Source organism: Polyodon spathula, chromosome 11 (assembly GCF_017654505.1).
Source record: "Polyodon spathula isolate WHYD16114869_AA chromosome 11, ASM1765450v1, whole genome shotgun sequence".
Classification (NCBI taxonomy): Eukaryota; Metazoa; Chordata; class Actinopteri; order Acipenseriformes; family Polyodontidae; genus Polyodon; species Polyodon spathula.
In genome coordinates, this window is record NC_054544.1 from 36,336,328 (window position 1) to 36,360,430 (window position 24,103).

Genomic DNA, 24,103 nt, shown 5'->3' on the forward strand with positions numbered 1-24,103 from the left:
CCCAACACTGATTACAAGTGGGCAAGCATGAATCCATGAGAAGACAGTAACCACTTTCTATGCTTTAACTAATTCTAAAGCCAGCATTACTGAAGATGGATTTGTATCTCATAAAAAAATAAATAAATAAATAAAAAACAGTTTGACTGCTGTTAAATATCCTTTGATAACTGTGTCAGTCAAAAGTTGTACATTTTTTTGTGGGGGAAAAAAAATGTTCTGGTTCATTTGAAAAATTCTGTTTGTTGTAAACATGTTTACTGAAACATTTTAATAGAAGCAATCTAACATACTGTACTGTAGTAGATATGAGGCCAATTTCCCATTGTGTTTTATGATTTTCAACACTAACAGTAACACCAATCACTTGTGGTAGAATAATTATCCTAAAATATCATTAAAGAGTCAAAGAAACTTTAGGAGATGCTTAATAACTGAAAAATGATTGATATTTTTAAACTTAAAACAGAAGATTTTCCTTTTTTCTTTACATGGCTTCATATACATAACATTTTCACTATGTACTGTATGTAAGATAATTTCATTTTTATATGGATAAAGAGATATTTGTAAAAGAGTTAATTGTAATTGCAATAAGTTAATTGTATTTCTTCATTTTATATTTAAAAAGTAGCAACATATCAAATGTTCATTAAATGCAGTTAATAATCAGGAATTATCTTCACAAAACGTAAGGTTGCGGCTGCAACCCCGGTTCTCTGAAAGAGAAAATAGCCATCAACTAATTGGTATCGCTGTCAGGTGATAGGATTATGCTGAGCTTAATATAAAAGCTGCCTTTAGGCCTCTGTAGCTCTGACATCAGAGCGCCTCGGGTGCTGAATGACTATGCAGAGTGTAGGAAGCCCAGCCTCTTTTGCTTCAGGCCGCAAGGGCTACTGAAGCGACCTCATTGCTTGATGGCTATTTTCTCTTTCAGAGAACCGGGGTTGCATCTGCAACCTTACGTTCTCTTTCGATTCGAAAATAGCCATCAACTAATGGGTACTGTGTACCAAAGCAGTCTCGAGGGAGACCATGCGGCAGTAGGACAAGATCGGTCCATATGTAAAAAATACATGGAACAGCGCCTCAGCGCCTGGTTCGTAAGACATATGTCCTAACACTGTTCTATGAACAGAGGGTCTTTAACAGTATGATATCGTACCGGGATACTCTTACCACATGGGTAACGCTGGAGAGCGTACTCAAAGAGTACAGCAGTCTAATCCAGACTAACACTAAGTGGTCTCTTCCACTGCTGTAACAGAATCCAAGACCGATGCTTCAAAAAGCAGAGCAGAGGAACCCAGCACATTCAGTCTGTAGAACCTCATGAAAGTGTGCGGTGTAGCCCAGCTAGCCGCAGCACATATTTCCGACACTGGGACACCTCGAAAGAGGGCCCAGGACATCGCCATACCCGTGGTAGAATGCGCCTTCAATTGTTCCGGGGGGGGGGGGGCCAGCAGATTCATAAGCCAGGGCAATGCCTTCCACTATACAATGTGACAGACGTTGTTTAGACAATGCCTGACCCGGCGTCCTAGAACCATAGCACACAAACAACTGTTCAGTGTGTCTAACACCCCTTGTACGGTCAATATAGCATGTGCAATTGTTGCCATCAACTCCATAGACTGGTATTTTGTATTTCTTGGTAATTGTATTTCTTGATTTTATATTTTAAAAAATAAAATAGAGGATATCGTAACATACCGAATGTTCATTAAATGCAGTTAATAACATGTTAAGATCAGGAATTATATTCACAAACATGTTGTTTTTGTTCTGCATACCAGACAAAGCGTACAATTAGTACCATTTCAAAGGACAGATTGGAAGTATTGTATAATACATTTTCTACAGCCAGGCAACATATCCTTCTGTTTTCATTATATATAAAAAAAAAATCTTTGCTGGCTTTTCCAGTTTTACAGTTTGCAATACAATTGTTTAATATTTATAAAAGTCCCATTTGGTATTTAACTCCCAAATTACTTGCATTCACAACAGAGTAAGCATTCAAAGTATATTCTTTTTTCAACATGGAGAATATTAATAAAGCATTAGAATGCCTAACAAAAGCACACCACTTTATTATCAATTTGGCTCTTATGATCTTGAAAGTGAACAGATGGGAGGTGAACATTTGTCTCATCCTTTCATTAATTTCAATAGCAAAATAGACTGCACGTGTTGAAATAAAAAAATAAAAACAATAAATGTCTTTGGATTTATGGTAATCTTCAATTCTTATTATGATTCACAAAGTAATTTAATAACCTTAAATTCCAGAAAGCAGGGAGTTGGTTTACTGCTATAGTTAGAATGACATAATCCAAGTTTAGTACATAGAGATGTTAAAAGAATGGTTTTGGCCAACATGAATCCAGTGCCTGCTAACTTTTTGCTAGGAACCATTTATTTCTGCTTTATTACAAGACTTGTTGTGAACCATACTTGGGGCTCAATCACAACAGGCTGTGTATCACAGAAATAAACCATGACATGTTCCTGCTCTCTTTGTTTCAGATCAGCATGGCTTCCGTTTGAAGTTCATTCAAAGATTGAACAAGATTACAGTTTAAACTATACAGGATTAACTGTGTAAATTACAGCTCCTGTTGAACAGAAAAGCAGTGGTATTAATGTCGTGTCAGTTTTCAAATATGACATGAACTTGAGAATTCTACTGTGTTTCTGCTAAGTGAGGAACAAAGGCATGCATGTAGATCATACCCATGCTTCTTGTACTGAAAACTTCAGGTTTATTTATGCAGCAACACTACAAGCTGCAAAGGCTGTACCTGATGTATATGTCACACATTCTATCAGTTTCTTAAGTAACTAAACAAAATTAAGCTTTAACAAGGCCAGTGGGATAAAGAAGAAGCACACGGGACACCGACCCTACCATCAAAAGATACAAATTTGGCTTATCTCCCTATTGCTGGAGTCTTTCCTAAGTTACTTATTAAAAAAAGCAAATACAGTCACTGATAACCCTATTCATGTTACCAAATACTGTATCAATAGGTATACAATATCAACTGTTGGGCTTAGAGTAGATGACCCACAATTCCTTTACTCCGTAAACTAATAAATTGTTACAATAAACAACTCCTCAAGCCTACTGTCTAAAGCAACGTGTGCAAGTTCAAGATAAAGATAATCATTGTGGAGACATGTGAGCAGCAACAAAAGAACAACTGGAGCATAAATGATGAGCCAGAAATGGAAGGAGATAGATGGGGGGGCAAAGGAACAGATAGAGATATCATTAGTTTGCCACAGTACACCAGTATAAATACATTCTCCTATGGAATTCCCAGCATGAAAAGCATGTAACCTAGTCACTGGGGCACATTCCCTTGCTTTAGCTTTGCATGCTGTTCCCATGTGTCACCAACTTAATAGGTTGCATTTCCTGCTAGCACATCTGTGTTCCTCCACAAAGTGTCTGAATGTCAGTTTTGCTTTAAAGTTTCTATAAACAAGGTAGTGTACTTCCTCAGATCTGGATATAAGACAAACGGTAAAATTATTTGCACAGCAACTTGCCAGACAGAAAAACAATATCAACAGTTGCTGCTAGTCAGGTGTTAAGGAATCTGCCATAACATTCAATAACAACACCATAAACACGCTGCTCTGCTCAATGAAAGGGAAAGTCTTTAAAAAGCAGCTGTAACATCATGGCAGTTGGTCTCCATGCCTGCTAGCATTGCCCATTCAACATCAACACATTTGTTTTGCCCTTTTGCAGCACTAATTAACTACTGGGCTTTGCAGAAAATGTTGAACGGGTTCAATTATAAACCAAAAAGATCCTTTAACAACATTTAAAAACATGTAATTAAAGAAAAACAAAAATATTACACACTCAATATGAGTAAAACCGTTAATAAATATGGTTTTCAAGAAAAGCACACCACAAATAGGTTTCAAAAGTGCTAATCACACACTGCTTAGCAATAAACTTGTTCTTTGTTGAAGCTAGCTTGTGGCAGAGCAAAGCTCTGCCCTTTTTAAATTGGCAGGGATGGGGTTAATTTCCCCTACCTGCCTGGGTTTATTATGTTCAGGTGGCTGGGGTTAATTAGTTGATTAGGTTAACTAACGATCAATCAGCGCCCAGCCACCTGACATAAAAGGAGGCCTCTGCTTCTCATTTAGGAGGAGGGAGTTGAGGAAGCAGGTGGGTGTTTGTGGGTGTTTGTGGGTGTTTGTGGGTGTTTGTGGGTGTTTGTGGGTGTTTGTGGGTGTTTGTGGGTGTTTGTGGGTGTTTGTGGGTGTTTGTGGGTGTTTGTATCCAGTGAAGGCATTGCCCAGCCTGGAAACCTTATTTTTTTTGTAATTTTTGTTTTTGCTTTATTTGTGTCTAAAGATCTTTGTTTTGCCCTTATGCACTTTATTTTTGTGGGGGGGGGTTTATAATAAAATTAGGATTTTTTTTGAACTGCAGTCTGTCTCTGGGCCTCTTTCCACTTGCCAGCCTGCCACATTTGGTTTTAGAAATGGGATAGCGCCACCTAGAGGCTCAGAGCAGGTTTTTTTTTTTTGGGGGGGGGGGGGGGGGGGGGGGGATTTTTGGGAGAATTTTTTTTTTTTTTTGGATAATGGGAAAGAAGAGCAGACAGCGGCAAAGGCAGGAAAAGCAGCAGCTGAAGAAATGTAAGTTGCTGCAGCCACCGCTGGAGGACCCGGTCAGCCTCTTCCCCTGGTGTTCCTGGTGCGGGAAGAAGGACCATCGTTGGCGGTCCTGCCCAGACGTGCCACCGGCAAACTGGTGTGGCCGGTGTGAGGAGGACGGCCACAACTGGGCAGGATGCCCCTACAACAAGCCCAGGAAGAGGTGCCGTGTTCACCCCGGGCATCAGGGGCCACCCCACTACCTCCAGCACCACCACCTTCAGAGAGGGGTGTGGAGCTGCTGTCGTCCCCAGAGCCAGAGAGGAGTGAGGAACTCCCGTCGTCCCCAGAGCCCGAGAGGGAGGAGCCGCCGCTCCTAGAACCCGATTGTGGCCGGTGTACGTTGTACATGGGGGGAGGTGTTTAAATTGGCAGGGATGGGGTTAATTTCCCCTACCTGCCTGGGTTTATTATGTTCAGGTGGCTGGGGTTGATTAGGTTAATAACGATCAATCAGCACCCAGCCACCTGACATAAAAGGAGGCCTCTGCTTCTCATTTAGGAGGAGGGAGTTGAGGAAGCAGGTTGGTGTTTGAGGTTGTTTGTTAGTTTGAAAGTTTTGAATCCAGTGAAGGCATTACCCAGCCTGGAAGCGTTATTTTTTTTGTAAGTTTTGCTTTATTTGTGTCTAAAGATGTGTAAAAGAAACGGGAGTTTTTTGCCCTTATGCGCTTTGTTTTTGTGTTGTTTTTTTTTTTTTTTTTTTTTTTTTTTTTTTCCTAATAAAATTAGGATTATTTTTGAACTGCAGTCTGTCTCTGGGCCTCTTTCCACTCGCCAGCCTGCCACATAGCTACACAATAATACACTGCTTGGACTGTGATTGTACTGCACAGTTTACTACACATTGCTATTTTCATGTAGCCTGGAATTTAAGTTATCATGCAACTAGGAATCAGAGTTCTGTCATGTTAACCTTAAGATCTTTGATGTACAGCTGAATCATTGTGTACCACTGTAGAATGACCCAAACCCAAGAAAGCAGCTTGTACTGCAGCTGTAGGAGTGTCTATGTGCAACTGTAGTATGACACATACTGTGTATGCCAGCCTTAATGGTCACCCAGTTTGTAGTTTTATGGTTTCTGTCAAGTTCCAGACAAGTACTGGCATGTTTTCTTTTTGCCTAATGACTCTGCAGCTTTTGAGAGAGACTGAATCCTACTATCTGATATACAGTATTGTTTTTATTGTGTGATGTGTCAATTTGACTGTAGCCTTCAACTTTCTCTCAAGTTCAGGAACAGCTAAATGATGGTCTCAGCCAATTCAACATGGGATCTTCTCTGAAGAAAGCATGGAAATTGCAGTTGCGGTGGAGTCTGCAAATAAAACTAATTTAAAATGAGCGTGAAAAGTGATACATACACAGTAAGAAGCCACTTGAAGGACACTTGTAGCTGTGTGTTGTGCTGTGATTAAATGTTGCTTTGAAGTCAAACAAATTTCTAATGATAATGTGTATTTACAATCTGTTTAAAGAATATTTTAAAATGTACTATATTGTACTGTCCTGGTCCTAAAGCCCCACTCCTTTGGCATACTCCTTTAACAGGTTTAGTTTATAATAAATGACCTTTGAAAACTAGGAATATGCTAATGCTTAATGCATTTCCTCCTGCTAACCTCATTAAATGGTGAATGAAATTGACTGTTCAGATGTGCAACATGTTTGTAAACTCTAGGGTATGGATAGTCTTTGCTTCATCTATCAAGTGATGTGGCCACGCCATATGAAGCAGACTCCCTCAAGGTCTTGTTGCAAGCATCATTAAAAACAGGCAGCTCCCTCTTTATCTCTGCACCCAATGGTGGCATTCAGACATGTTCCTACTGGGGTACTAAGAGACTGAAACCTCGGCAGGAAGAGCAGAGCAGACCTAAATTAAAATCAACATCCTGTGGCCTGCCTCATATGTCAAACAATTTGACAGGGTTTTGGAAGAAGGATTAATGGCAACAGAAGTGTGGACCAGCTGTGGAGAGATCTTCAAAAAAAAAACAGATGTGTTTGGTATACAAATAAAGCCTAACTCATAAATACACATTGCCATTGATCTTTGTTTTTATTAAAATCTACAATTTATATATATATATATATATACTATATATATATAGTAATACAGCAGGGAGGGGGTTAATATCCTCCCTGCAGAAAACATGTGCGTATGCACATTTTGTTAATTGTTTTATTATTAATTATCCTCTGCACCTGGTTGCTATTGTTAAATTAAACCCAGGTGCAGGGTATTTATAGACTGCAGCCAGTTTGTTCAGGGCTGCTGCTGTGAGTGATAAAGATAAAGTGTCGTGGTGCCAAAAGGGTACGTGAGGGCGTGTGTGTATACGTCTTTTTGTGAACCAGTAAACAGGTTAGCTGTCCGGTCCTGTGTTAGTTAGGTTCTGGTGTGTTAGTTAGTGCTCTGAATAGGAGCTAGGTGTTTTGTTTTGTTTATTTCGTTTGTATTTTGTTTATGTTTGTGTGTATTAAAAATAGAGAGTAAGTGCTTTAAACTCTTTTTTTTTTTTTTTATTAATTTATCAGTTTTCCTGAAAGAACAATACCCTCTTCTTCAACATGCCAAAACACATAAAAAGAGTAAAGCTGTTTAACGCCAGACGTTTTTGTTCTAAAACCCCAGAATCAGCGTTAAAACACAAGAGAAATCGTCACCTGTTAAAGATTCACGGACCCCTTTACCCGCTTATTAGAGTGGTGAGGTTTAAATTAATTAAATTCATCTTCTGTTACTCAGGAATACAAAAATGTACCATGTTGCTAATGTTTCGTAGACAGTGAATGAAAATGGCTACTTAGTGAAGTCATTCTGGCTGTAGATAAATCATCCTGAATGGTATAAGTACTTAAATAAATACGAATGACAAGTGTCAGACGCTAGCAATTGAAAAATATAGCACAATGCTTGTAAAAATGTAACAACTTGTCTAGTGTTATAATTATAGCAGAGAGCTCATTGATTATTTGTATGGTATAATTCCCTTCCTTCCTTATGAATTTTATATTTCTGTCAGCTTCTTTCAATAAAAGACTGTTGTGAATCTTGCAGATAATTAAAGCACCACTTTCAATTGATATCTGCATTACAAAGAGACCCCATTTGTTACTTTAGCTGTACCATACTGAGTTTCCTCTGTGTTTTATTCTCAATATTGGTATAGTACATCAACACTCACTTTCAGCCTTGGACCGTTCACTTTTTCTAGTGCTAATATTCTCACATACATAGATATATGAATAACTGTAAAATTGTTACCTGCAGAGTCATACTGGCACACTTTGTACCTTGGTTGGCTCAGTCTGGTGTGGCCCTAATATACAGTATACATGGATTTAAATTTACACCAACAAGCCTGTACATGGTAAGTACCATGTATGGAATGTGTACTAATACAAACATTACAATAACAATTACAAAGAAAAAAAGCACTTCCATTAATGCAAAACTGTAGTAATATTATCACACTCCACATGTTTCTGCAAGTCCTAAAATTGCAGTGATCACATCCATTCTGCTTTGTAAGCTTCTCACAAAAGACAGACCCAAAGGGGGCAAAAGTGAAAGGTGAGTGCTGACCCTAAAAAGGTCAGGAGCCGCAGAAGTCACTAGACTGGGCGTTAAAAATAGTTGCCAGAAAGCATCCACTGTAGCTGAATGCAAAAAGACTGCGTAACTTTGACTTAATTACAAGAAGTCCAACAAGATAAATGGTTCATTTCGTCAGACAGAAACGGAACAGAAAAAAGAAAGACAGCACTGTGTCAGTACCAACCATTTTACAAATGTTTTATGTACATAGATAAAATATACTGTAACTATTAATTCCAAAAGCAGCACTGAACTTGTATACATTGTATCAGTGTGATAATTGCTTAAATTAATTAGAAACAGAATCCTGATACGTAGACCGTGCTAATATAGAATATGCATTTCAACATGCATTTTATTTTAATTTGACTACAGTTATCCATAAATCCAAAACACTATCAAAAATAAAAGGAAAACCAGATAAGAAACTAAGTAGAGGTATATTTGTCTTGTGTGTGTGGGCTGTTTTTTTTTTTTTTTTTTTTTTTTTTTTTTTTTTTTTTTTTTTTCAAAATCAGGCAACTTAATTGTATTCAAATGTAAAACATATTAGAGTCAAGCAGTACACTAGGCAAAATGTTTATCATATGTAAGATACATCTTACATTACAGTTACTGGATTACTTCATTGTAGCACTAAATTTCATATTCTTTAACAAAGAAAACCTTGATGCGTCACAGAAAAAATATCACAGGGCCTGTAAAGATATATTCTTATTAGCCTTGAACCAGCCACATCTGTCCAACAATCAATGGTACAGATGTGCGCTTCCTTGCAGAACTATTACATGGAATCATTTAGTGCAGCACACAGATGTTTCGGATTTGTACTGCCACAACTGTATATTTATCTTCTTTTGTATTATATATTTGGGCTGTTTGTATTCAGAAAAGATTGTGTGGCTTGTACATTTATAAAAGTCTTATTTTGAAAGACAAGATGATTGTTTTCTATGTTACTATTGTCACTATATAGCCATTTGTTTTCACTTTTTAAAGGACAGTTGAAAGAAGTGTATTAAAACAAATGGGCGTTATTCTTAAACTGTGACTAAAATTGAGGCAAGCTCACTTTGTGCTATTTGTAATCTTGATTTTTTTTAAATAATTATGAAAAAGGTTAATCAGTTATGAAAAGGTTAAGCAATATTAGTTTGTATAAAATTATCATAAAAAGATTATTTTTCAAGCATACCAATAAACTCTAAGTGTATACCTTGCAGCAATACAGCTCTTTGAAGTATTATAACATATTGAAATGGGTGTCTTGTTTAAGGATATTTTGGCAAAACAAAAGGAACGCTTTAAAATTGTAATGATGCAAACTCTGACAAATACAGTATTTAAAAAAAAAATTGGTCCTTCGGTCCCTTGTATTTTATATACTTTTACAGACAAAAAAAAGATCTAAATAACCGCCACGGTCAATGGTGGCCAACAACACAGAAACAAGCCATATCTGAGCCATGTCATTTCACTGCAATTGTGCCTACAGTGGCAATCTGGTGGATGGCCTTCACTGTTATTATAGGTCTATCATAGGCAGATGACAAAAGAGGCATACTAGTGCTAATAGTGGTCAGTGAGATTAGAGCAATTAACTGACATCTAACAATCTTCGAAGAGCCCAAATGGTGGGTGCTATTAAGTCCAAGACCTTTGCATTAACAGGATACTTTGGTCACTCCTTTAAGACTTTATTGATAAACAGTTGACCCTTCCAAAATCAGGATTACGAGGAAGTTTAGTGTTCGCACGCATGCTGTATGGGTAAGATCAAGTGTACATTAAGGAGCTCTGAAAAACAGTTTAACGTGGAGAGAATTGACAACATAAGTAGCTCAGGTTCATATCCAAAGCCCCACAGCATATGTAATGACGTTTAGCCTTAATTAGTGAAGGCCTTGTTTCAGACTACCTCAATCCATTACAGATACGTCATTGATTCTCAACAATAGATGGAGAGGGAGGTCATAGCCAGGTTAAAGTTAAAGAGCTAAAAAATAAAATGGTGCAAATAAAGCAATGTAAACAATGTCTTAAATAATAATTGTAAGTATTCTTATAACAATTTCCATTGGCACGATTAGAGTACACTTAAAAAGAACTGGAAGAACAAGGTCTGTAAACATGAGTAAACATATTTGACAAATGTTTTTCAAGTCTCATGGTGAAATGAGGTTTTGTTTTATATATTTCCCAGATCTTCCAAAGTTTTCGTTTCTTCTCCTATGTTCTATGTTCCAAGCTTGCTCTCCTCTGTTGTGGGGATACAGTGAGCACAGTGTCCTGGCACTGCACCACTCGGCAGCAGCACCATCGGTGCACCAGTAAAAAGCTGGAGGGCCCAACTGAGACTTGTGATTAATGGGGGTTTTTTTGTCCAGGAGATGAAGGCTTGCCAGTTTCACCTCAAATTCACAGTAGACTCTTGGTAGCTGCAGATGGTAAAGCCGTTAAAGTGGAGTGAAAGAAAACAGATGGAAGAATACAACTAAGCTCTTTCCTGCTAGTACAGAAACTGTCACTTTTCTCATCAGGAAAAGCCTAATAATTTCCGTCACTGTTCCTAAGAGATTTATTTTGGGATCACTTTTGCCAAAAATTATGTTTAACATGCTTGGAGAACATAACTTTATGAGCAACAACAGGAAAAATTTGCTTGATTCTGACATTGCCTTTCTGGGGACAATATCAACACTAGAATACACTGCAGGACAGAAAAAGCTTGCATTGAATCTGATAGTCCCATTAGTTAATACAGTACATTATCTGTACAAAACAAAAGCGGTCCAATAACCACATTGGGTTTTTAAAGTACATCTACGTTGGCGGTCTGCTTTTTTTATAGCGGACAAAACTTTTCCCTAAAGAAGCTATAGACTGATATTCCCTACACTGCCAATTAGTCTGGAAATGCTATAGTGCCCTGCAAATGCAGAGAGCTTTACGAGGTGTAAGGAACAAACTGGTGTAATATAAGTGATAAGAGGAAGCCTCCTTTCCCACTTAGTAATGCACATCAAAAGTGAACGAGTGAGCATGTTGTCAACACTGCACTGCTGTAATAGATTAATAATGCTGACATTATCTACAAACTTTAAAAAAGTGAAACATTGTTGACACAGTTAAATATCAGGAGAATAACCAGTTATCTTCCATATATATCTCTCTTTGATAATAAATAGTTATTTAATTTGCACCAATGTCCCCCATCCAACCTGGCTAAAACACAGATAATACAGATCACTACATGGTTTCCATTAGGAAGGAGGATAGCTATTGCCTTTTTATTAGAACTTGAATCTTTATTCAGTTTACATATGGAAGGCACTGGGGGACTACATTTTCCAAATACATCCTCAGTATTTTCCCTGTAACTATTGTGTAGCACTCCATGGATTGTTTTATATCAATTATTAGTTCATTAAATATGTAGGTGACAATATTACAAATAATGTTTGTTACAAAAACCACACTACAAGTCTTCAATACCAAACTTTTTTCTTTTTTTTTTTACCACTGGGATTACACCACCACTTCTAAAATTATAGGCATATGCAATCATATGATTGTGCTAGTGGGCTGGGTCTTCTCCAGAGGATGTTTTTTTTTTTGTACAATTCTTATGATTTTTGTGACGAGAAACCGACCGTCTCTGACACAAGCAATGTTTATGCATCTTGAATTCTGTTTCCGTTACCAACGGCGAACCGGAGTTTAATCTCTTGAGTCTTGTAAGAGGTCAAAGTGTACATTGTATGTTAAACAATCAATTCAATTCAATACTCAACATTTTTAGGCGCAAATTTCTAAAGTTGTTGAGATCTAGGTCAAACAAAGGACGAGGGCAGGGGTGGGGGTTAGGTTCATTTTAAAAGAAACAAAGTGAATGGATGTATTATTAAATGACTTGCCTTCTAGACAGTTTTGAGTGAAACTTTAGGGACAGCCAAAAGGCTTTCATCTGTCAGACTTAGGCAGTGATCACACATGGAAGGAGGCACCCTCTGACCTAAAAAGTTAGATTCTTGAGTAGCCAATACAAGATAAACCATTGTGAAATACTGGCTAGATTTGGCACACACCAGACCTAACTGCAAGACTTAAAAATATTGTTCCAGAAATCCATGCCAACAAAGTTACATTAATATATCCTGAAAAATACAGCACCATAAGTCAGCATATTGGCAATCCATGCCTACATCTTCCCCCTCTTTATAGTCAATATTAGATTGTTTTTTGTTTTTGAATCGCCATTTCCTTTCTGAGACAAAAAACAAAAAGCTCTTTCAGAGCTAATTTTCTAAGTGGAATTAGTGGGAATTCTCAATGTTGGTTGATCAGAGTTTTACCTTGGGGGGGGGGGGATATGAAAGCAACTAGTCAGGACTATTACACAGCTTACTGCCTTTGGCTTAATGGACACTACACTCAAACTTTGGTAAAATTACGTATCAGAAGGTGGGGGTTGGAAGAATCTCTTTTCTTCTCCTGGCTATCATTGATACCTCATAAAAGCGAGGACATTTATTTGTTATTAGTATTTCCACAGATTCATTTATTGGCTCTAAGAGACATATGAAAGGATTGTGAAGCATGTGTAGGTCAGGAATGCTCTACTTTACAATGGAGTGAAACGTTTTTCAATTTCGGACATGCAGCGGGACTCTCTTGTATTATTCATGTAATTATTTAACTTTTCTGGTGGTATATGAAGCACTGGGCCACACTTATGTTGGCAAATGCTGATGGCTGTAATGCACCTACAATAACATTTCCTAATGTCTAAGCAAATGGTCCCATATTTAATATTTCTGCAATATGACTTACTAAACATATCCAGTAACTTGCTGTAACAGCTGTTGAAATGGCACTTGTTTTTTTGCTGTCTTTGACTAAAATTGAGAGACATTAGTCATAATTGTATAAAATCATTTATAAAACAAACATGAGTCTTGAATGAACTTGAATTCTGGTGGAAATGTAAGCTGATTTTGGGTCTGTTAGCTAATAACTAAAAAGACTATTTGCAGTCTGGTTACACTACATCCCCACTAAGTCAGACCTTGTCCGGTTCGATTTATAAACTGCTCACCTAGTTTCTGTCAAAGAAAGCATCTCAAATGAAACTGCATAGGAAATTGACTCACCAGGGTCAAAAGTAGGCAGGATACTGAACTAACAAGGTCTAATTCAGTCTGTCTGCACCACACACTGTGACCTTAGCAGCCAGTCAAACTGACCGCTACCTCAGGTACTAATTATTGTGTGTGTTGAATTTATTTGATACTTTAAAAGCATAACCTATGATTAACTTGCCAAAAAACTAGGCATAACAAAGAGCAACCATATGCTATTAAACAACTTAAAAAAACCACAAAGGACTCCTAATGATCCTGCTGAAGCACAGACTAATTATATCTAGTGGTGTTTGGTATGACCATTTGTTTCAATAAAACAATGTTTCCCCACTTGCTAATGGCTTACTTCAGGGCCTATTTCATTTGTTTTATTTTTTTCACATGACAGAATGCACTAAAGATTAAGGAACTCACAAAACAGTGACACAAATATCTCAGTTACCACAAGGACACAACTAAGTTACATATGAAAAGTAGTAGCAGGCTCATTGGATTTTGCCTGTCATCATCTCCTACTTATCTCTTTTATGACCTTGAAGAATCAGTTTACCCTAAAATGACTTTCTGTCAGCATTTGGTATTTGACCCAACACCCCAAGATAGACTATCAGCATATTTAAGACCATTAATCAACTGTGGTTGAAGTAACTGCAAATGTGTACAGTACAGCAATAGACACAGCATGATGCAAATGTGTGACATTCAATGTTTGCAACAGCATTTATCAAAATCAAAATGTAATTGTTTTACTTTTTTACTTGAGCTTAAAAGAAAGAATGTTTTGAAGAAAACATTGGAAGTGGCCTGGATACTAAAAAAATTAATATGCTTCCTTCCCAGTGCTGCTGCGGTGATCATGGATCACCTAATTCAGGATCTTATTATGTCTTGTACTCATTTTGAAAGGGTTGGGAAAAACTTGTTTAGACAATAATATTCAGGGTATGGAGAATGAAGGGATCCACATACAGGTTTGCAAGCAATCCACTATACTTTTAGTATTACAGGCATGCTAGGGAGCAAACATAATCCTTAGCCCATCAGATTAGTTATCAACACACATAAATAAATAAATAATAAATACATGTATTTGCCCTGCCCAGTCACAGTCTCTTTCTGCAACTTCAACTTTCACTTTCTATGCTATGCCAGGGGAGAGGCTGGGAACATGCTGGCCCTTCACAATTAAACATGCAGGTAAAATAACAACTGAAAGGTGTGAATAATATGGGGTTCATTGCAGGGTCTTGGATAAAAATAAAAAGAAACAGTACAGTACATGTAAATACATATGTTACACAAAGTATTTCAAAATGGAAAAATAAGGTATTACATCCTTCTGTTTATACATTCTGGTGACTTTCCAGGTGGAGTGAGTCCAAACATCACTTCAGGAAAACTATACGGCAGATTTCGCATTGCTTTCTTTCATGCTTGATTAACCTATTGAGAGCATTTTCATGCTGAAATAAAAAACGAGACTGGAAATTTTATTTTACTAATTAAATCCTTGTCGATTAGAAGATATTTTAAAAGGAATTGTATTCTAACTGTTTCCTCATAGAATACAGTAGGCTGTGTTAACTAAATGCAAAGATTATGCTAGCCAGTGGCCATGTTAACAGTACCTGTCATAAACTGAAAAGGCATAGATAAACTGTTGCACTGTTAAAATAATTTAATGTAGAATTTAAAGATTTTTTTAAAGTTCATTTCAGTAAAATCTGGCAATAATTAGGTATTAATCACCCTTTTCCAACAGCTATTGCATGACATTTGTATATTAATGAGGATGAATCTAATTTTTTTTTTGTAATTTGAGCTTGCCAGTAATGGTACAGCAACATTTCACCTTAGCTCACTGTACTTCTGTACAAAAGGTACCATATTTCACCATAGCACAGCCATTTCAGAATATGTAAAAAAAAAAAAAAAAAAAAAAAAAAAGAAAAGGTAATTGAAAAATTGACAAAACCAATAGTATAGTTTCCTACACAATAACATTCTCAGCTTTGATCCCCACTACAAGTTATCTTCATCAAACAATGTCATCAGGAATATGAGGAACTTCGTTCTTCCAGAAGAACAGAAATCTTTACAGACTAATAACCATGGAGCTTTGAAAGACTGGGCCTAGAGACACTTCTCCAATGTAGTTTGCAGCAGCAGTTGCATATTTTAGGCATATTACTCCTTAGTTATGGTGGCATGAATGGATGACAAGTGAGATTTAAAAAATCTGCTAGGTTGAGATAAATGAATACAAGATGTTTCCATGAGTGTAGCTTGTCTGACACACTACTTTTCTGCAATATAACCAAACCAGCTAGGCAAATTTAGTAAAGCTTGTGGATATCCATTGTTCATAAAGACCTAGCCAACTGCTTTCTGCAGGTTATGTTTTTTTGCTGTGAAGTATTTTAATACCTCAGAATCCATTTACTAAATACAGTAGTTAAAAACTTCAGCAAGAATAAAAACTGAAGAAAAATAGAAGAAACATAATTGATAGCTTTCCATTTCTTTTGATCACACCATAATTCATCTTAAATAAGAATATGGTTTCCCTCATAAGATCTAATTATAGTGGTTAGATTTTGGTGGTGAGAGACAGGACATGGCTCCATGATTCAGTTTTCTCCTGATACAGCACAGTCCCAGGCAGACAATGTTTTGCTGACAAAAACAGACGTTCATTATAAACATGAAAAACAAAAGAAATCCAAATTACATTTCTAACTTTGTTGGCTCTTTCCTGATTCATTCATTCTTTGCAGCTTCAACAAAATATGCTTCCCTGGAATCCAATTCCATTACAAATAAGTAGTCAAATAACCTTCCCCGATACTAACTCAATTTCCTAAGTGTCCTGAGAGGCCTGCCAGAAAGTTAAAAAGTCCTGCTCCTCTGTATAATAACCTTAATTGTGCTTTCAAAACTTTTTCTGCAAATAGAATTAGTTGACGCCTAAGGGCATGCCGTCTGCAACACCCTAGAGCCCAGAGAGGGCCTTGCTCGGTTTGCAACATCAAGGCAGTAAAAACGTACAAATGTCTGACTACCTGTCCATGTAACAGCATTGCTAAGCTAATCCAAGGAGGCACCATGAAAGAGAGCCTACAAAGTCACTTGGCCCCTGGTAGAATGGGCTGTAATGTCTGTCTGTCTGTTCATAAGCCAAGCATATGGTATCTGTCACCCAGTGAGCTAGATGTTGCTTCGATAGGGCCTGACCTCTAGAGTGGGACCCATAACAGAAAAAAACAGCTGGTTGGACTGTCTCCAGGACGCTGTCCTATCCAGGCAACAGCGCAGAGACCGGACCGGGCAAAGCATGTGCTGTCTACGGTCTTCCTCCGACTCATGCAGGGGAGGTCTGAAAGCTTCCAAAACCAGTGGTTGGTTAATATGGAATAATGAGACAACCTTTGTCAAAAAGGCTGGGTTTGTTCTTAATGTTACCCATGAGTCATTTCCAAAGAAAGCCACACATGTGTCATCAGTGGACAGCGCATGAAGCTCACTTACTCGTCTGGCAGAAGTAATGGCTAATAAAAATGCCACTTTGAGAGAAACAGGACTCAGCTCTGATGAGGCCATGGGCTCAAAAGGGCGACCCGTAAGGACCCCCAGCACCAGCTCCAGATCCCACTTAGGGACCATGCTTTTCATCGGAGGACGAAGCCTCTAAGCCCCTTTAAGAAATTGCACTGCCAGGAAGTGTGCCCCAGGGAACACAGCATCAATTTTATCATGGCACACCGATATTGCTGCCAGGTAGACCTTCAGTGGATGCAGATTTTCCCACATCAAACAGGTGTATTAAGAAGGTTAGGATTGTCTCAATAGGGCAGGTTAGAGGATCGTGACCCTCAGCAATGCACCAGTCTTGGAAAACTTTCCATTTATATGAATACTGGGCTTTAGTGCCTGGTGCCCTAGCAGACTGTAGTGTCTCTACCACTGCATCTGGCAAACAGACCCAGAGTTGGAGCTTGGCTGGGTTTGGGTGCCATAATAACCCTTCCGCTTGGATCAGGAGGTCCTTGCAGAGTGGGAGCTGCCACGGTTGGCCGAGCAACATATTGAAGAGGACAGCAAACCAGGAGCGCCTCGGCCATCTGGGTGCAACCAGAAAAACCTGGGCTCTCTCCACCCTGATCCTCTCTAGTGTCAGGGGTAATAGCGGTAGCTGAGGGAATGCATACAAGAGCCCCTGTGGCCAGGGATGAGCTAGTGCGTCTACTCCCAGGTGGCCCCCTTCTCTCCCCATAGAGAACCATAGCAGACAATGAGTAGACTCGGCTGTGGCGAAGAGGTCGACTTGTGTCATACAAACCTCTCCCAAATCTGATTTAAAAACCGAGCTGTCTGGAGCTCCTCTGGACAGGAGGTCTGCTGCTCTGTTGTCCACACTGTGGAGGTGAACCGCCCTGATGGAACGCAAGTTTCTGACCGTCGAAGACATGGGTCTTTGCGCTGCGTGGGGGTGAAGGCCCAGCGAGTGCAGACTGCCTTGGTGATTTATGTAGGCTACCACTGTCGTGTTGTCCGTCCAGACCAGCACGTGTTTGTGCGCTAACTGGTGGTGAATATGAGATAAAGCCAGGGCTACTGCTTGCAGTTCTTGGGCATTTATATGTGCTTGCTGCCAATGTCCCTTCCACTGACCTCTTATTCCCCTCCCATTCCAGACCGCTTCCCAGCCCAGGCTGGAGGCGTCCATAGTGACAACTTCCCTTCTGTGAGGGGAGCCGAGGAACAGATTGCCAGCACGGAGCCACCACTTCAATGTTTTCTGGCATTGTCTGGACACTCGCACCAGCCGCTATCGATCTTGGACCAGGTGCAACTTGAACATATTTACCCAGGCTTAAAGCGGGTGCATTCTCAGCAACCCTAGGGGAAGGATTCTCGAGGCAACCCCAACAACCTTTGAAATATTCTCACCTGTAGAACAGCATCCTCTCTGAATGGGCTGGGCTCTCACCGTCTGAGCAAGCTCATCAGCTTAGCTTTGGTGTCTCCAGCGACTCAGAGAGGGAGCACCTGCGCCTACTGAGGTGGATGCACCAATCGGCGTCGGTGCCGAAAAGAGCGTGGACGGTACCGGTCTGTTGCAGTTGGCGCCGAGGTTGGCACTGAGGGAGAGCACGCTCGGTGCAAAACAGTCAGCGTCCAGTCAGTGCCGAGGAAGAGCGCGGTCGGTGCCAAGCTGTTCAAGCCGATACCGAGTTTAACGGCATCTGAGTCAGCGCCGCGGAAGATGTTCAAGCCAGTGTTGAGTTTGATCAGCGTCGCTGTCGGCTCCGAGGAAGAGCGCGATCGATACCAGACTGTTACAGCCGAGTCAATCGGCGTCGAGAATGAGTGCGGTAGAGCTAGGAGAGCCCGAGGCTTGAAAAGGGTGCATAGGGCCTTGCTGGATGGTAGCTGAGGCCGAGTCAATCGATGAAGAGGACGGCACCGCGAACACGCGGGGTCACTCTACAGCACCACAATAGCTCTAGGAACAGTATATAAACTACACGAGGCAGAAGTAGAGAAAATAAAGCTGATCGCCAATCTCAAATAGAGGGGTCGAAACCAACTCTAATCAGTAGAAACTACCGACATGAGATGAAGGCAATTAGCAATCTCAGAAACACTTGTATCAAATGTAGCTTACCGTAGCAATCTAATTTGTAGGTCAAAACCATACAAATGAGCCCATTTTCAGTACAAAGAAAGCACAAGGCAGTCTGTGTCTTGTCTCAGTGAGGTGAGGTGAGGGAGAAAATGGCGATCTATTACTGTGAGGACGACCCTCTTCAGCAGGAGGTGGGAGGGACTTCCTCCTCATAGCAGGGCCCTGATAGGGCAGCTTTTTTATATATGCTCAGTGATTGACGGGTCAGAGAGGCTCTTCCCATTTGGTAATGGTTGTCATTCCACTTGAAAGGGAACTAATCAACTGTATCTTACAGTAGCTACAAAGATATGAATGTGTTTGTAGCAGGGAAGTAGGAAAGCCCTGCAGTGTAATCGTATTGTTTGTTTATTTTTAGAAAGGGGTCTCCCCCTCCGCCCCTGTGTTATTTTGTATTTGTTTATTTTATATTTGTGTATAGATGACAGTGAAACGCTGTGCGTTTTGTTATTATTTTGCAGCGTGGATGGGAAGCCCCATCCACATTATAAAACTTGTGCAGAAGGTGGCCATCTCCTGAATTAGTTAAGTGATTAATTTGTTACTAATTGGGAGATGGTCACCTGCATAAATACCTGCAGCTCTCTGTACTCTGGGTGGGTGTTCAGAGGAGGAACGAGAGTGAGCGAGGAGTGAGAGAGGAGAATTTATTTAAACAGCAGATAAAGGATACGTGAAGGCTAGCTACTGTCCAGCCGGACCTTAATTCATCATTGGTGTTCGTGATTATTTTTGTTTAATCATATTTTCTGTGCTCTGTGAGCAAGTGAGACACTCAGTGTTAGGATAGCCAACTGAGGGCTACAAACATCATCTGATGCAACCGTTTAAATCTACTGTACAGCTCTGTGTTTTTACAAAAGCCACACATTAAATTAATTTTCATTCTCTTGGCATGTGGTGTGTTTTTATTTGCAGTGCAAAGACACACAAAGCATGGGGTTGAGTGCATGTCTTTGAGACATACTGTATATATATTGCATGTGTTTACTTATCAGTATAAGTGGTTTAGAAACTCTATCAGTAATGTGCCCCAGTGGCAAGACTATTAATGTCCTTCTGGAAAACTGCCAGCATTCATAATAAAAACATACTTAATTACAACTGCATGTCAGCAAGAAGCAGTATTAGATTATAAATTCATAAGCTAATTTACTTTGGGCACATGAAGATTTATGTGATCTTAATTATTTTTCATGGAAATTATATCACTGAATAAGTTTTTTGAAGCCAAACAAAATCACTATGCAAAAGTGTCAAAACTCTGGTGGTTTCGGTATTTGAGACCACAGGGTCTATTCAATCACTCTAAACAGTGACGGCTCCAAGTACTGCTTTTGTGTAAATCATTAAAAGAATGGAGCTTTATGAGAAAGACAAAACCAACATCTCTGTATGTGTGTGTGTTTCTTAAGTGTCTGTACGTAAAATTACAATTTTGTCCTAAATTAATATTTAGAACCCTGGATGATCTGGCTTGGATTAAGTTTACATACGTGTAGATAGATACCCAATGTTTTTTTAAGGTCATAAAGAACTGAATATAAGTAGACAGTGTACGAGTAGGTGCTCCACCTCTTTCTGTGATAGCCCTTTGGCACCCAATATAAACTAATTCATTCTTTTCATCCAGAATATGTGGGAAAAAATGTAGGTCTGGGCTTAAAAGGGAATCCATTCATTTCCTTTCATTTTTAATATTTAAGCCTTTTTGGCAAAATTGCCTACTGATAGCACAAAAGAATTATTGATTGTTTGATGTAAGTTAAAGCCATTCTTTGTCATAGTCACAGAAGGCAGACAATGAGAAGGTTGGAGCCATGTTTGGGGTTTTTAACATCTGGTCAAATCAGTCACAGCAAACTGACTATTTTGCTCTAAGCTGTATCCCTGGGGCTAATCGTTAATCTCCAAGCCAAGGCCTTTTTCTGAATTTGGTAACACTTCCAACCCTATTATGAAAAACACACCACATCAGGGAGTTCTCCTGTCTAGGCATATAACACTGTGTCGTTTCATCTTTCTAATCTCAGAAAATGTGTTGAACAAGAAGTTACTGTCCTGCAAAGTAGCCCCATGCAGACTGTCAAGCCAATAAAGTATTCAGGGTAGCCCAATATTTTCCACATCACAAGAAGTGTTGTTTTTCACATGAAAAGCAAGCAACCTGGCACAATTAGCTGTTAAAAAAGGGAGAGGGTATGGGTGCTTTTGCATCAGAAGGGGTGTCCAGGTTTTCGGTTTTCTGGTACCCTGTGCTACCTCAGTTAAAACTTTTAGACAAAGTGCTGTAAAATCATTTAAGATAAAATAGTGATAGAAAATCCACTCATAAAACTCTGAACAAGTTTTACAGTAGCATTCCTGCTGCAAACCACTCTTAAATTAATAGCAGCCCTTTTTGTCTCTGGAGCATAGAACATCATGCACTTCAGCTGCATTCAGTGGCCCCCATTTAGATCACTTCTTGTGGTATGGCAAGTGACAGCAACTGCTAAGACTGAATGATCCTGAATATATGATCAGAGAGATATTTCTACCACTTAATGTGAACACCAGGATCCATAAAGATAAAGTTATTCGTCTTTCAAATGACCACATTTTTATTAGCATCAAAGACACTGGCTACATAAATATGGAATATATTAAAAACATATTGCGTCAATATTTCAAACCATGAAAGTGTATTCCAGTATAATCCCAAAATATATCTCATATGGCTGTACAGGGGTGGCTTTCAAACCTATTTCATAAAAAGTTTGTGCTACACATAAGTGTTATTCAAAAACTCAATACAAATGATTATATTACAGCATATTTTGTCCTGCAATAGAAAGCCTTTCTCCTGTTAAGCCTGACAACTTTTTCTATGTATTATCTATGACATTCATTTCACAAAAAAAACATTGTAAAGCCAGGCTACACCTCAAAACTGCCACTCTTCTTAAAATAAAATAATTTAAAAGGTGTCTGGTTGAATACAATTCTCTACCCTTGGTTTTTACTTCCATGAATTTTCTCCCTTGGTGAGATTAAGCATCTTATTCTGTTTCCAAAGAAAATCTCCTACTTGCGCCAGGCTCACACATTTTTGAACCATTATGCCTTATGTTTCCTTTGTTTCTTTTATTAGTCAATAAATGTAATTTAGGTCTGATGTCACCTATAATAAAATGTTATTACTTTTACTATTAAAATTTGGATGTCACCTTCAATTTAGAATTAAACCATTTCCCCCAGACAATGCCAGCTATGTCTCATGGTGAAACGTGTGTTGGTCCTCTAACCTTCATTTTAGAGTTTTTCATCCAGCTAATAGAAAGGTCAAAAGACTGGGAAAGCTCCTTGGCCGTGGCCAATATTAAAAGCTAAATACAAATTTACTAAATTTAATGGAACATTAAAATGTCAAGATTGTATTTATTGTACCTACTCATGCATTATCACTTTCGTTTGATGTTTAAATGCCCTTTTAACCAGATTTTGCCAGAAATGTACAATAGCTGATCTGATTTGGTCTAGTTTGTTATCTGCAACTGGCCTTAGTCAGACAAGTTTGACCTTTACTAATTGTGTTTTTGTCTCCAAGGCATCAAGTAAACTACCTACCAGCCACCTGCTTTATCTAATAATCTCCTAGCATTTCCTACTATATTTATTGTACTTTCTCTTAATGGAAACATGTGGTTCTATATAATACAACACTAGTATTGTCTTCCCTATGTACCTGAGGTATCTGCTATTAAGCCCAGAATTATGTGCCTTTAACTGCAAAATATTAGCAGGCTGTAAGGAGAACAATCACACGACAGATTCTGTTTACACTAGTGATCTACCACACCTGAATCAAGTTTACTTTGGTTTCGCTGGAAATACACTGCTGTACACTAGAGCGAGTGCTTACCAATATGAAGACACATTGGCTGATCCAGCTTACATTACACATGTCTATGACAGGTCACTAGAACCGAACAGCAGCTCCTGAATACAAATTCAAAGCACTTTAAGACAGGATTGAGAACACTTGACAATGCAGAAGTTTAGTGAACTCCAAGTAGAATAAACAGCACTGGAAATAACAAACAAACAGTCTGTTGTTTATAGTGTGGTGGCATCTATTGGATATCTATGCTACAACAGACAGAGTTTAGCCAACTTTCTGCAAGTAATATAGCATCCAAATGGTGTTAAATGCGATAGCTACTCGAGAAATAAGCTCTGCTTTGTTTTAAGGTAAACCTTTAATAAATAACATAAGATCCAGATAATTTGTATTAAATCCATGTGTGCAAAACAGATGTGATTCCAGTAAGTCTAACTGTCTTGTTTAAAAACCTTTAATATATTACTCATCTATGCAGGTTAAAAATGTCTATTTCTAATGTGACAATCTGAAAGTATGCTTTAAGTTTGTTTAACATTGGAATACTGATAGTTTTTATACCTGTACTGTATAATACTTTATATGTATGATAACCTTGAAGACATACTGTACAGTAAGGTCATGCCTATTTAAATTTTTTATAAAAAGTGTTCTAAAAGTTTAGAATTGTGTTACTATTACAGCAACTTTCTCACTTTCATCTTTTGCAACAGCAGGAAGATTTTTTAAGAACTTACTTAATTGTATCCTGTTTCTAAGAAAGCTGCAAAGAATATATGCTTGTGACTCCAGCATGCATTTTTTATTGAATATTATACTGTATGGGGGGTCACAATATGTTATAGCAAATACATGTGTTTTATGAGACCCATGCATTTTGTATAAAAAAATATGAGAAACCGTTATGTATATGTAACCATTCCTCAACTTAACAACTGCTTTCAGTATTTATAAACTTGTGGGTTGTACATCATCTGATTTCTTAAATAGGTCGTTTCATTTCCTGCCAGTAACTCCAGTGTATGCTCCATATATTACCTCAAAGTGTATTCAATATGACTTGACAACATGAACTGCAGATTTAT

The 24,103-nt window shown here is 38.6% G+C and overlaps 1 protein-coding gene across 1 annotated transcript in view; it reads right to left on the reverse strand.

Annotated features, from left to right (window-relative positions):
• LOC121323372 (multiple epidermal growth factor-like domains protein 6) overlaps nt 1-24,103 on the reverse strand; it is an 86,018-nt gene that overhangs the window by 47,314 nt on the left and 14,601 nt on the right. The gene's annotated exons all lie outside the window — the stretch shown is intronic.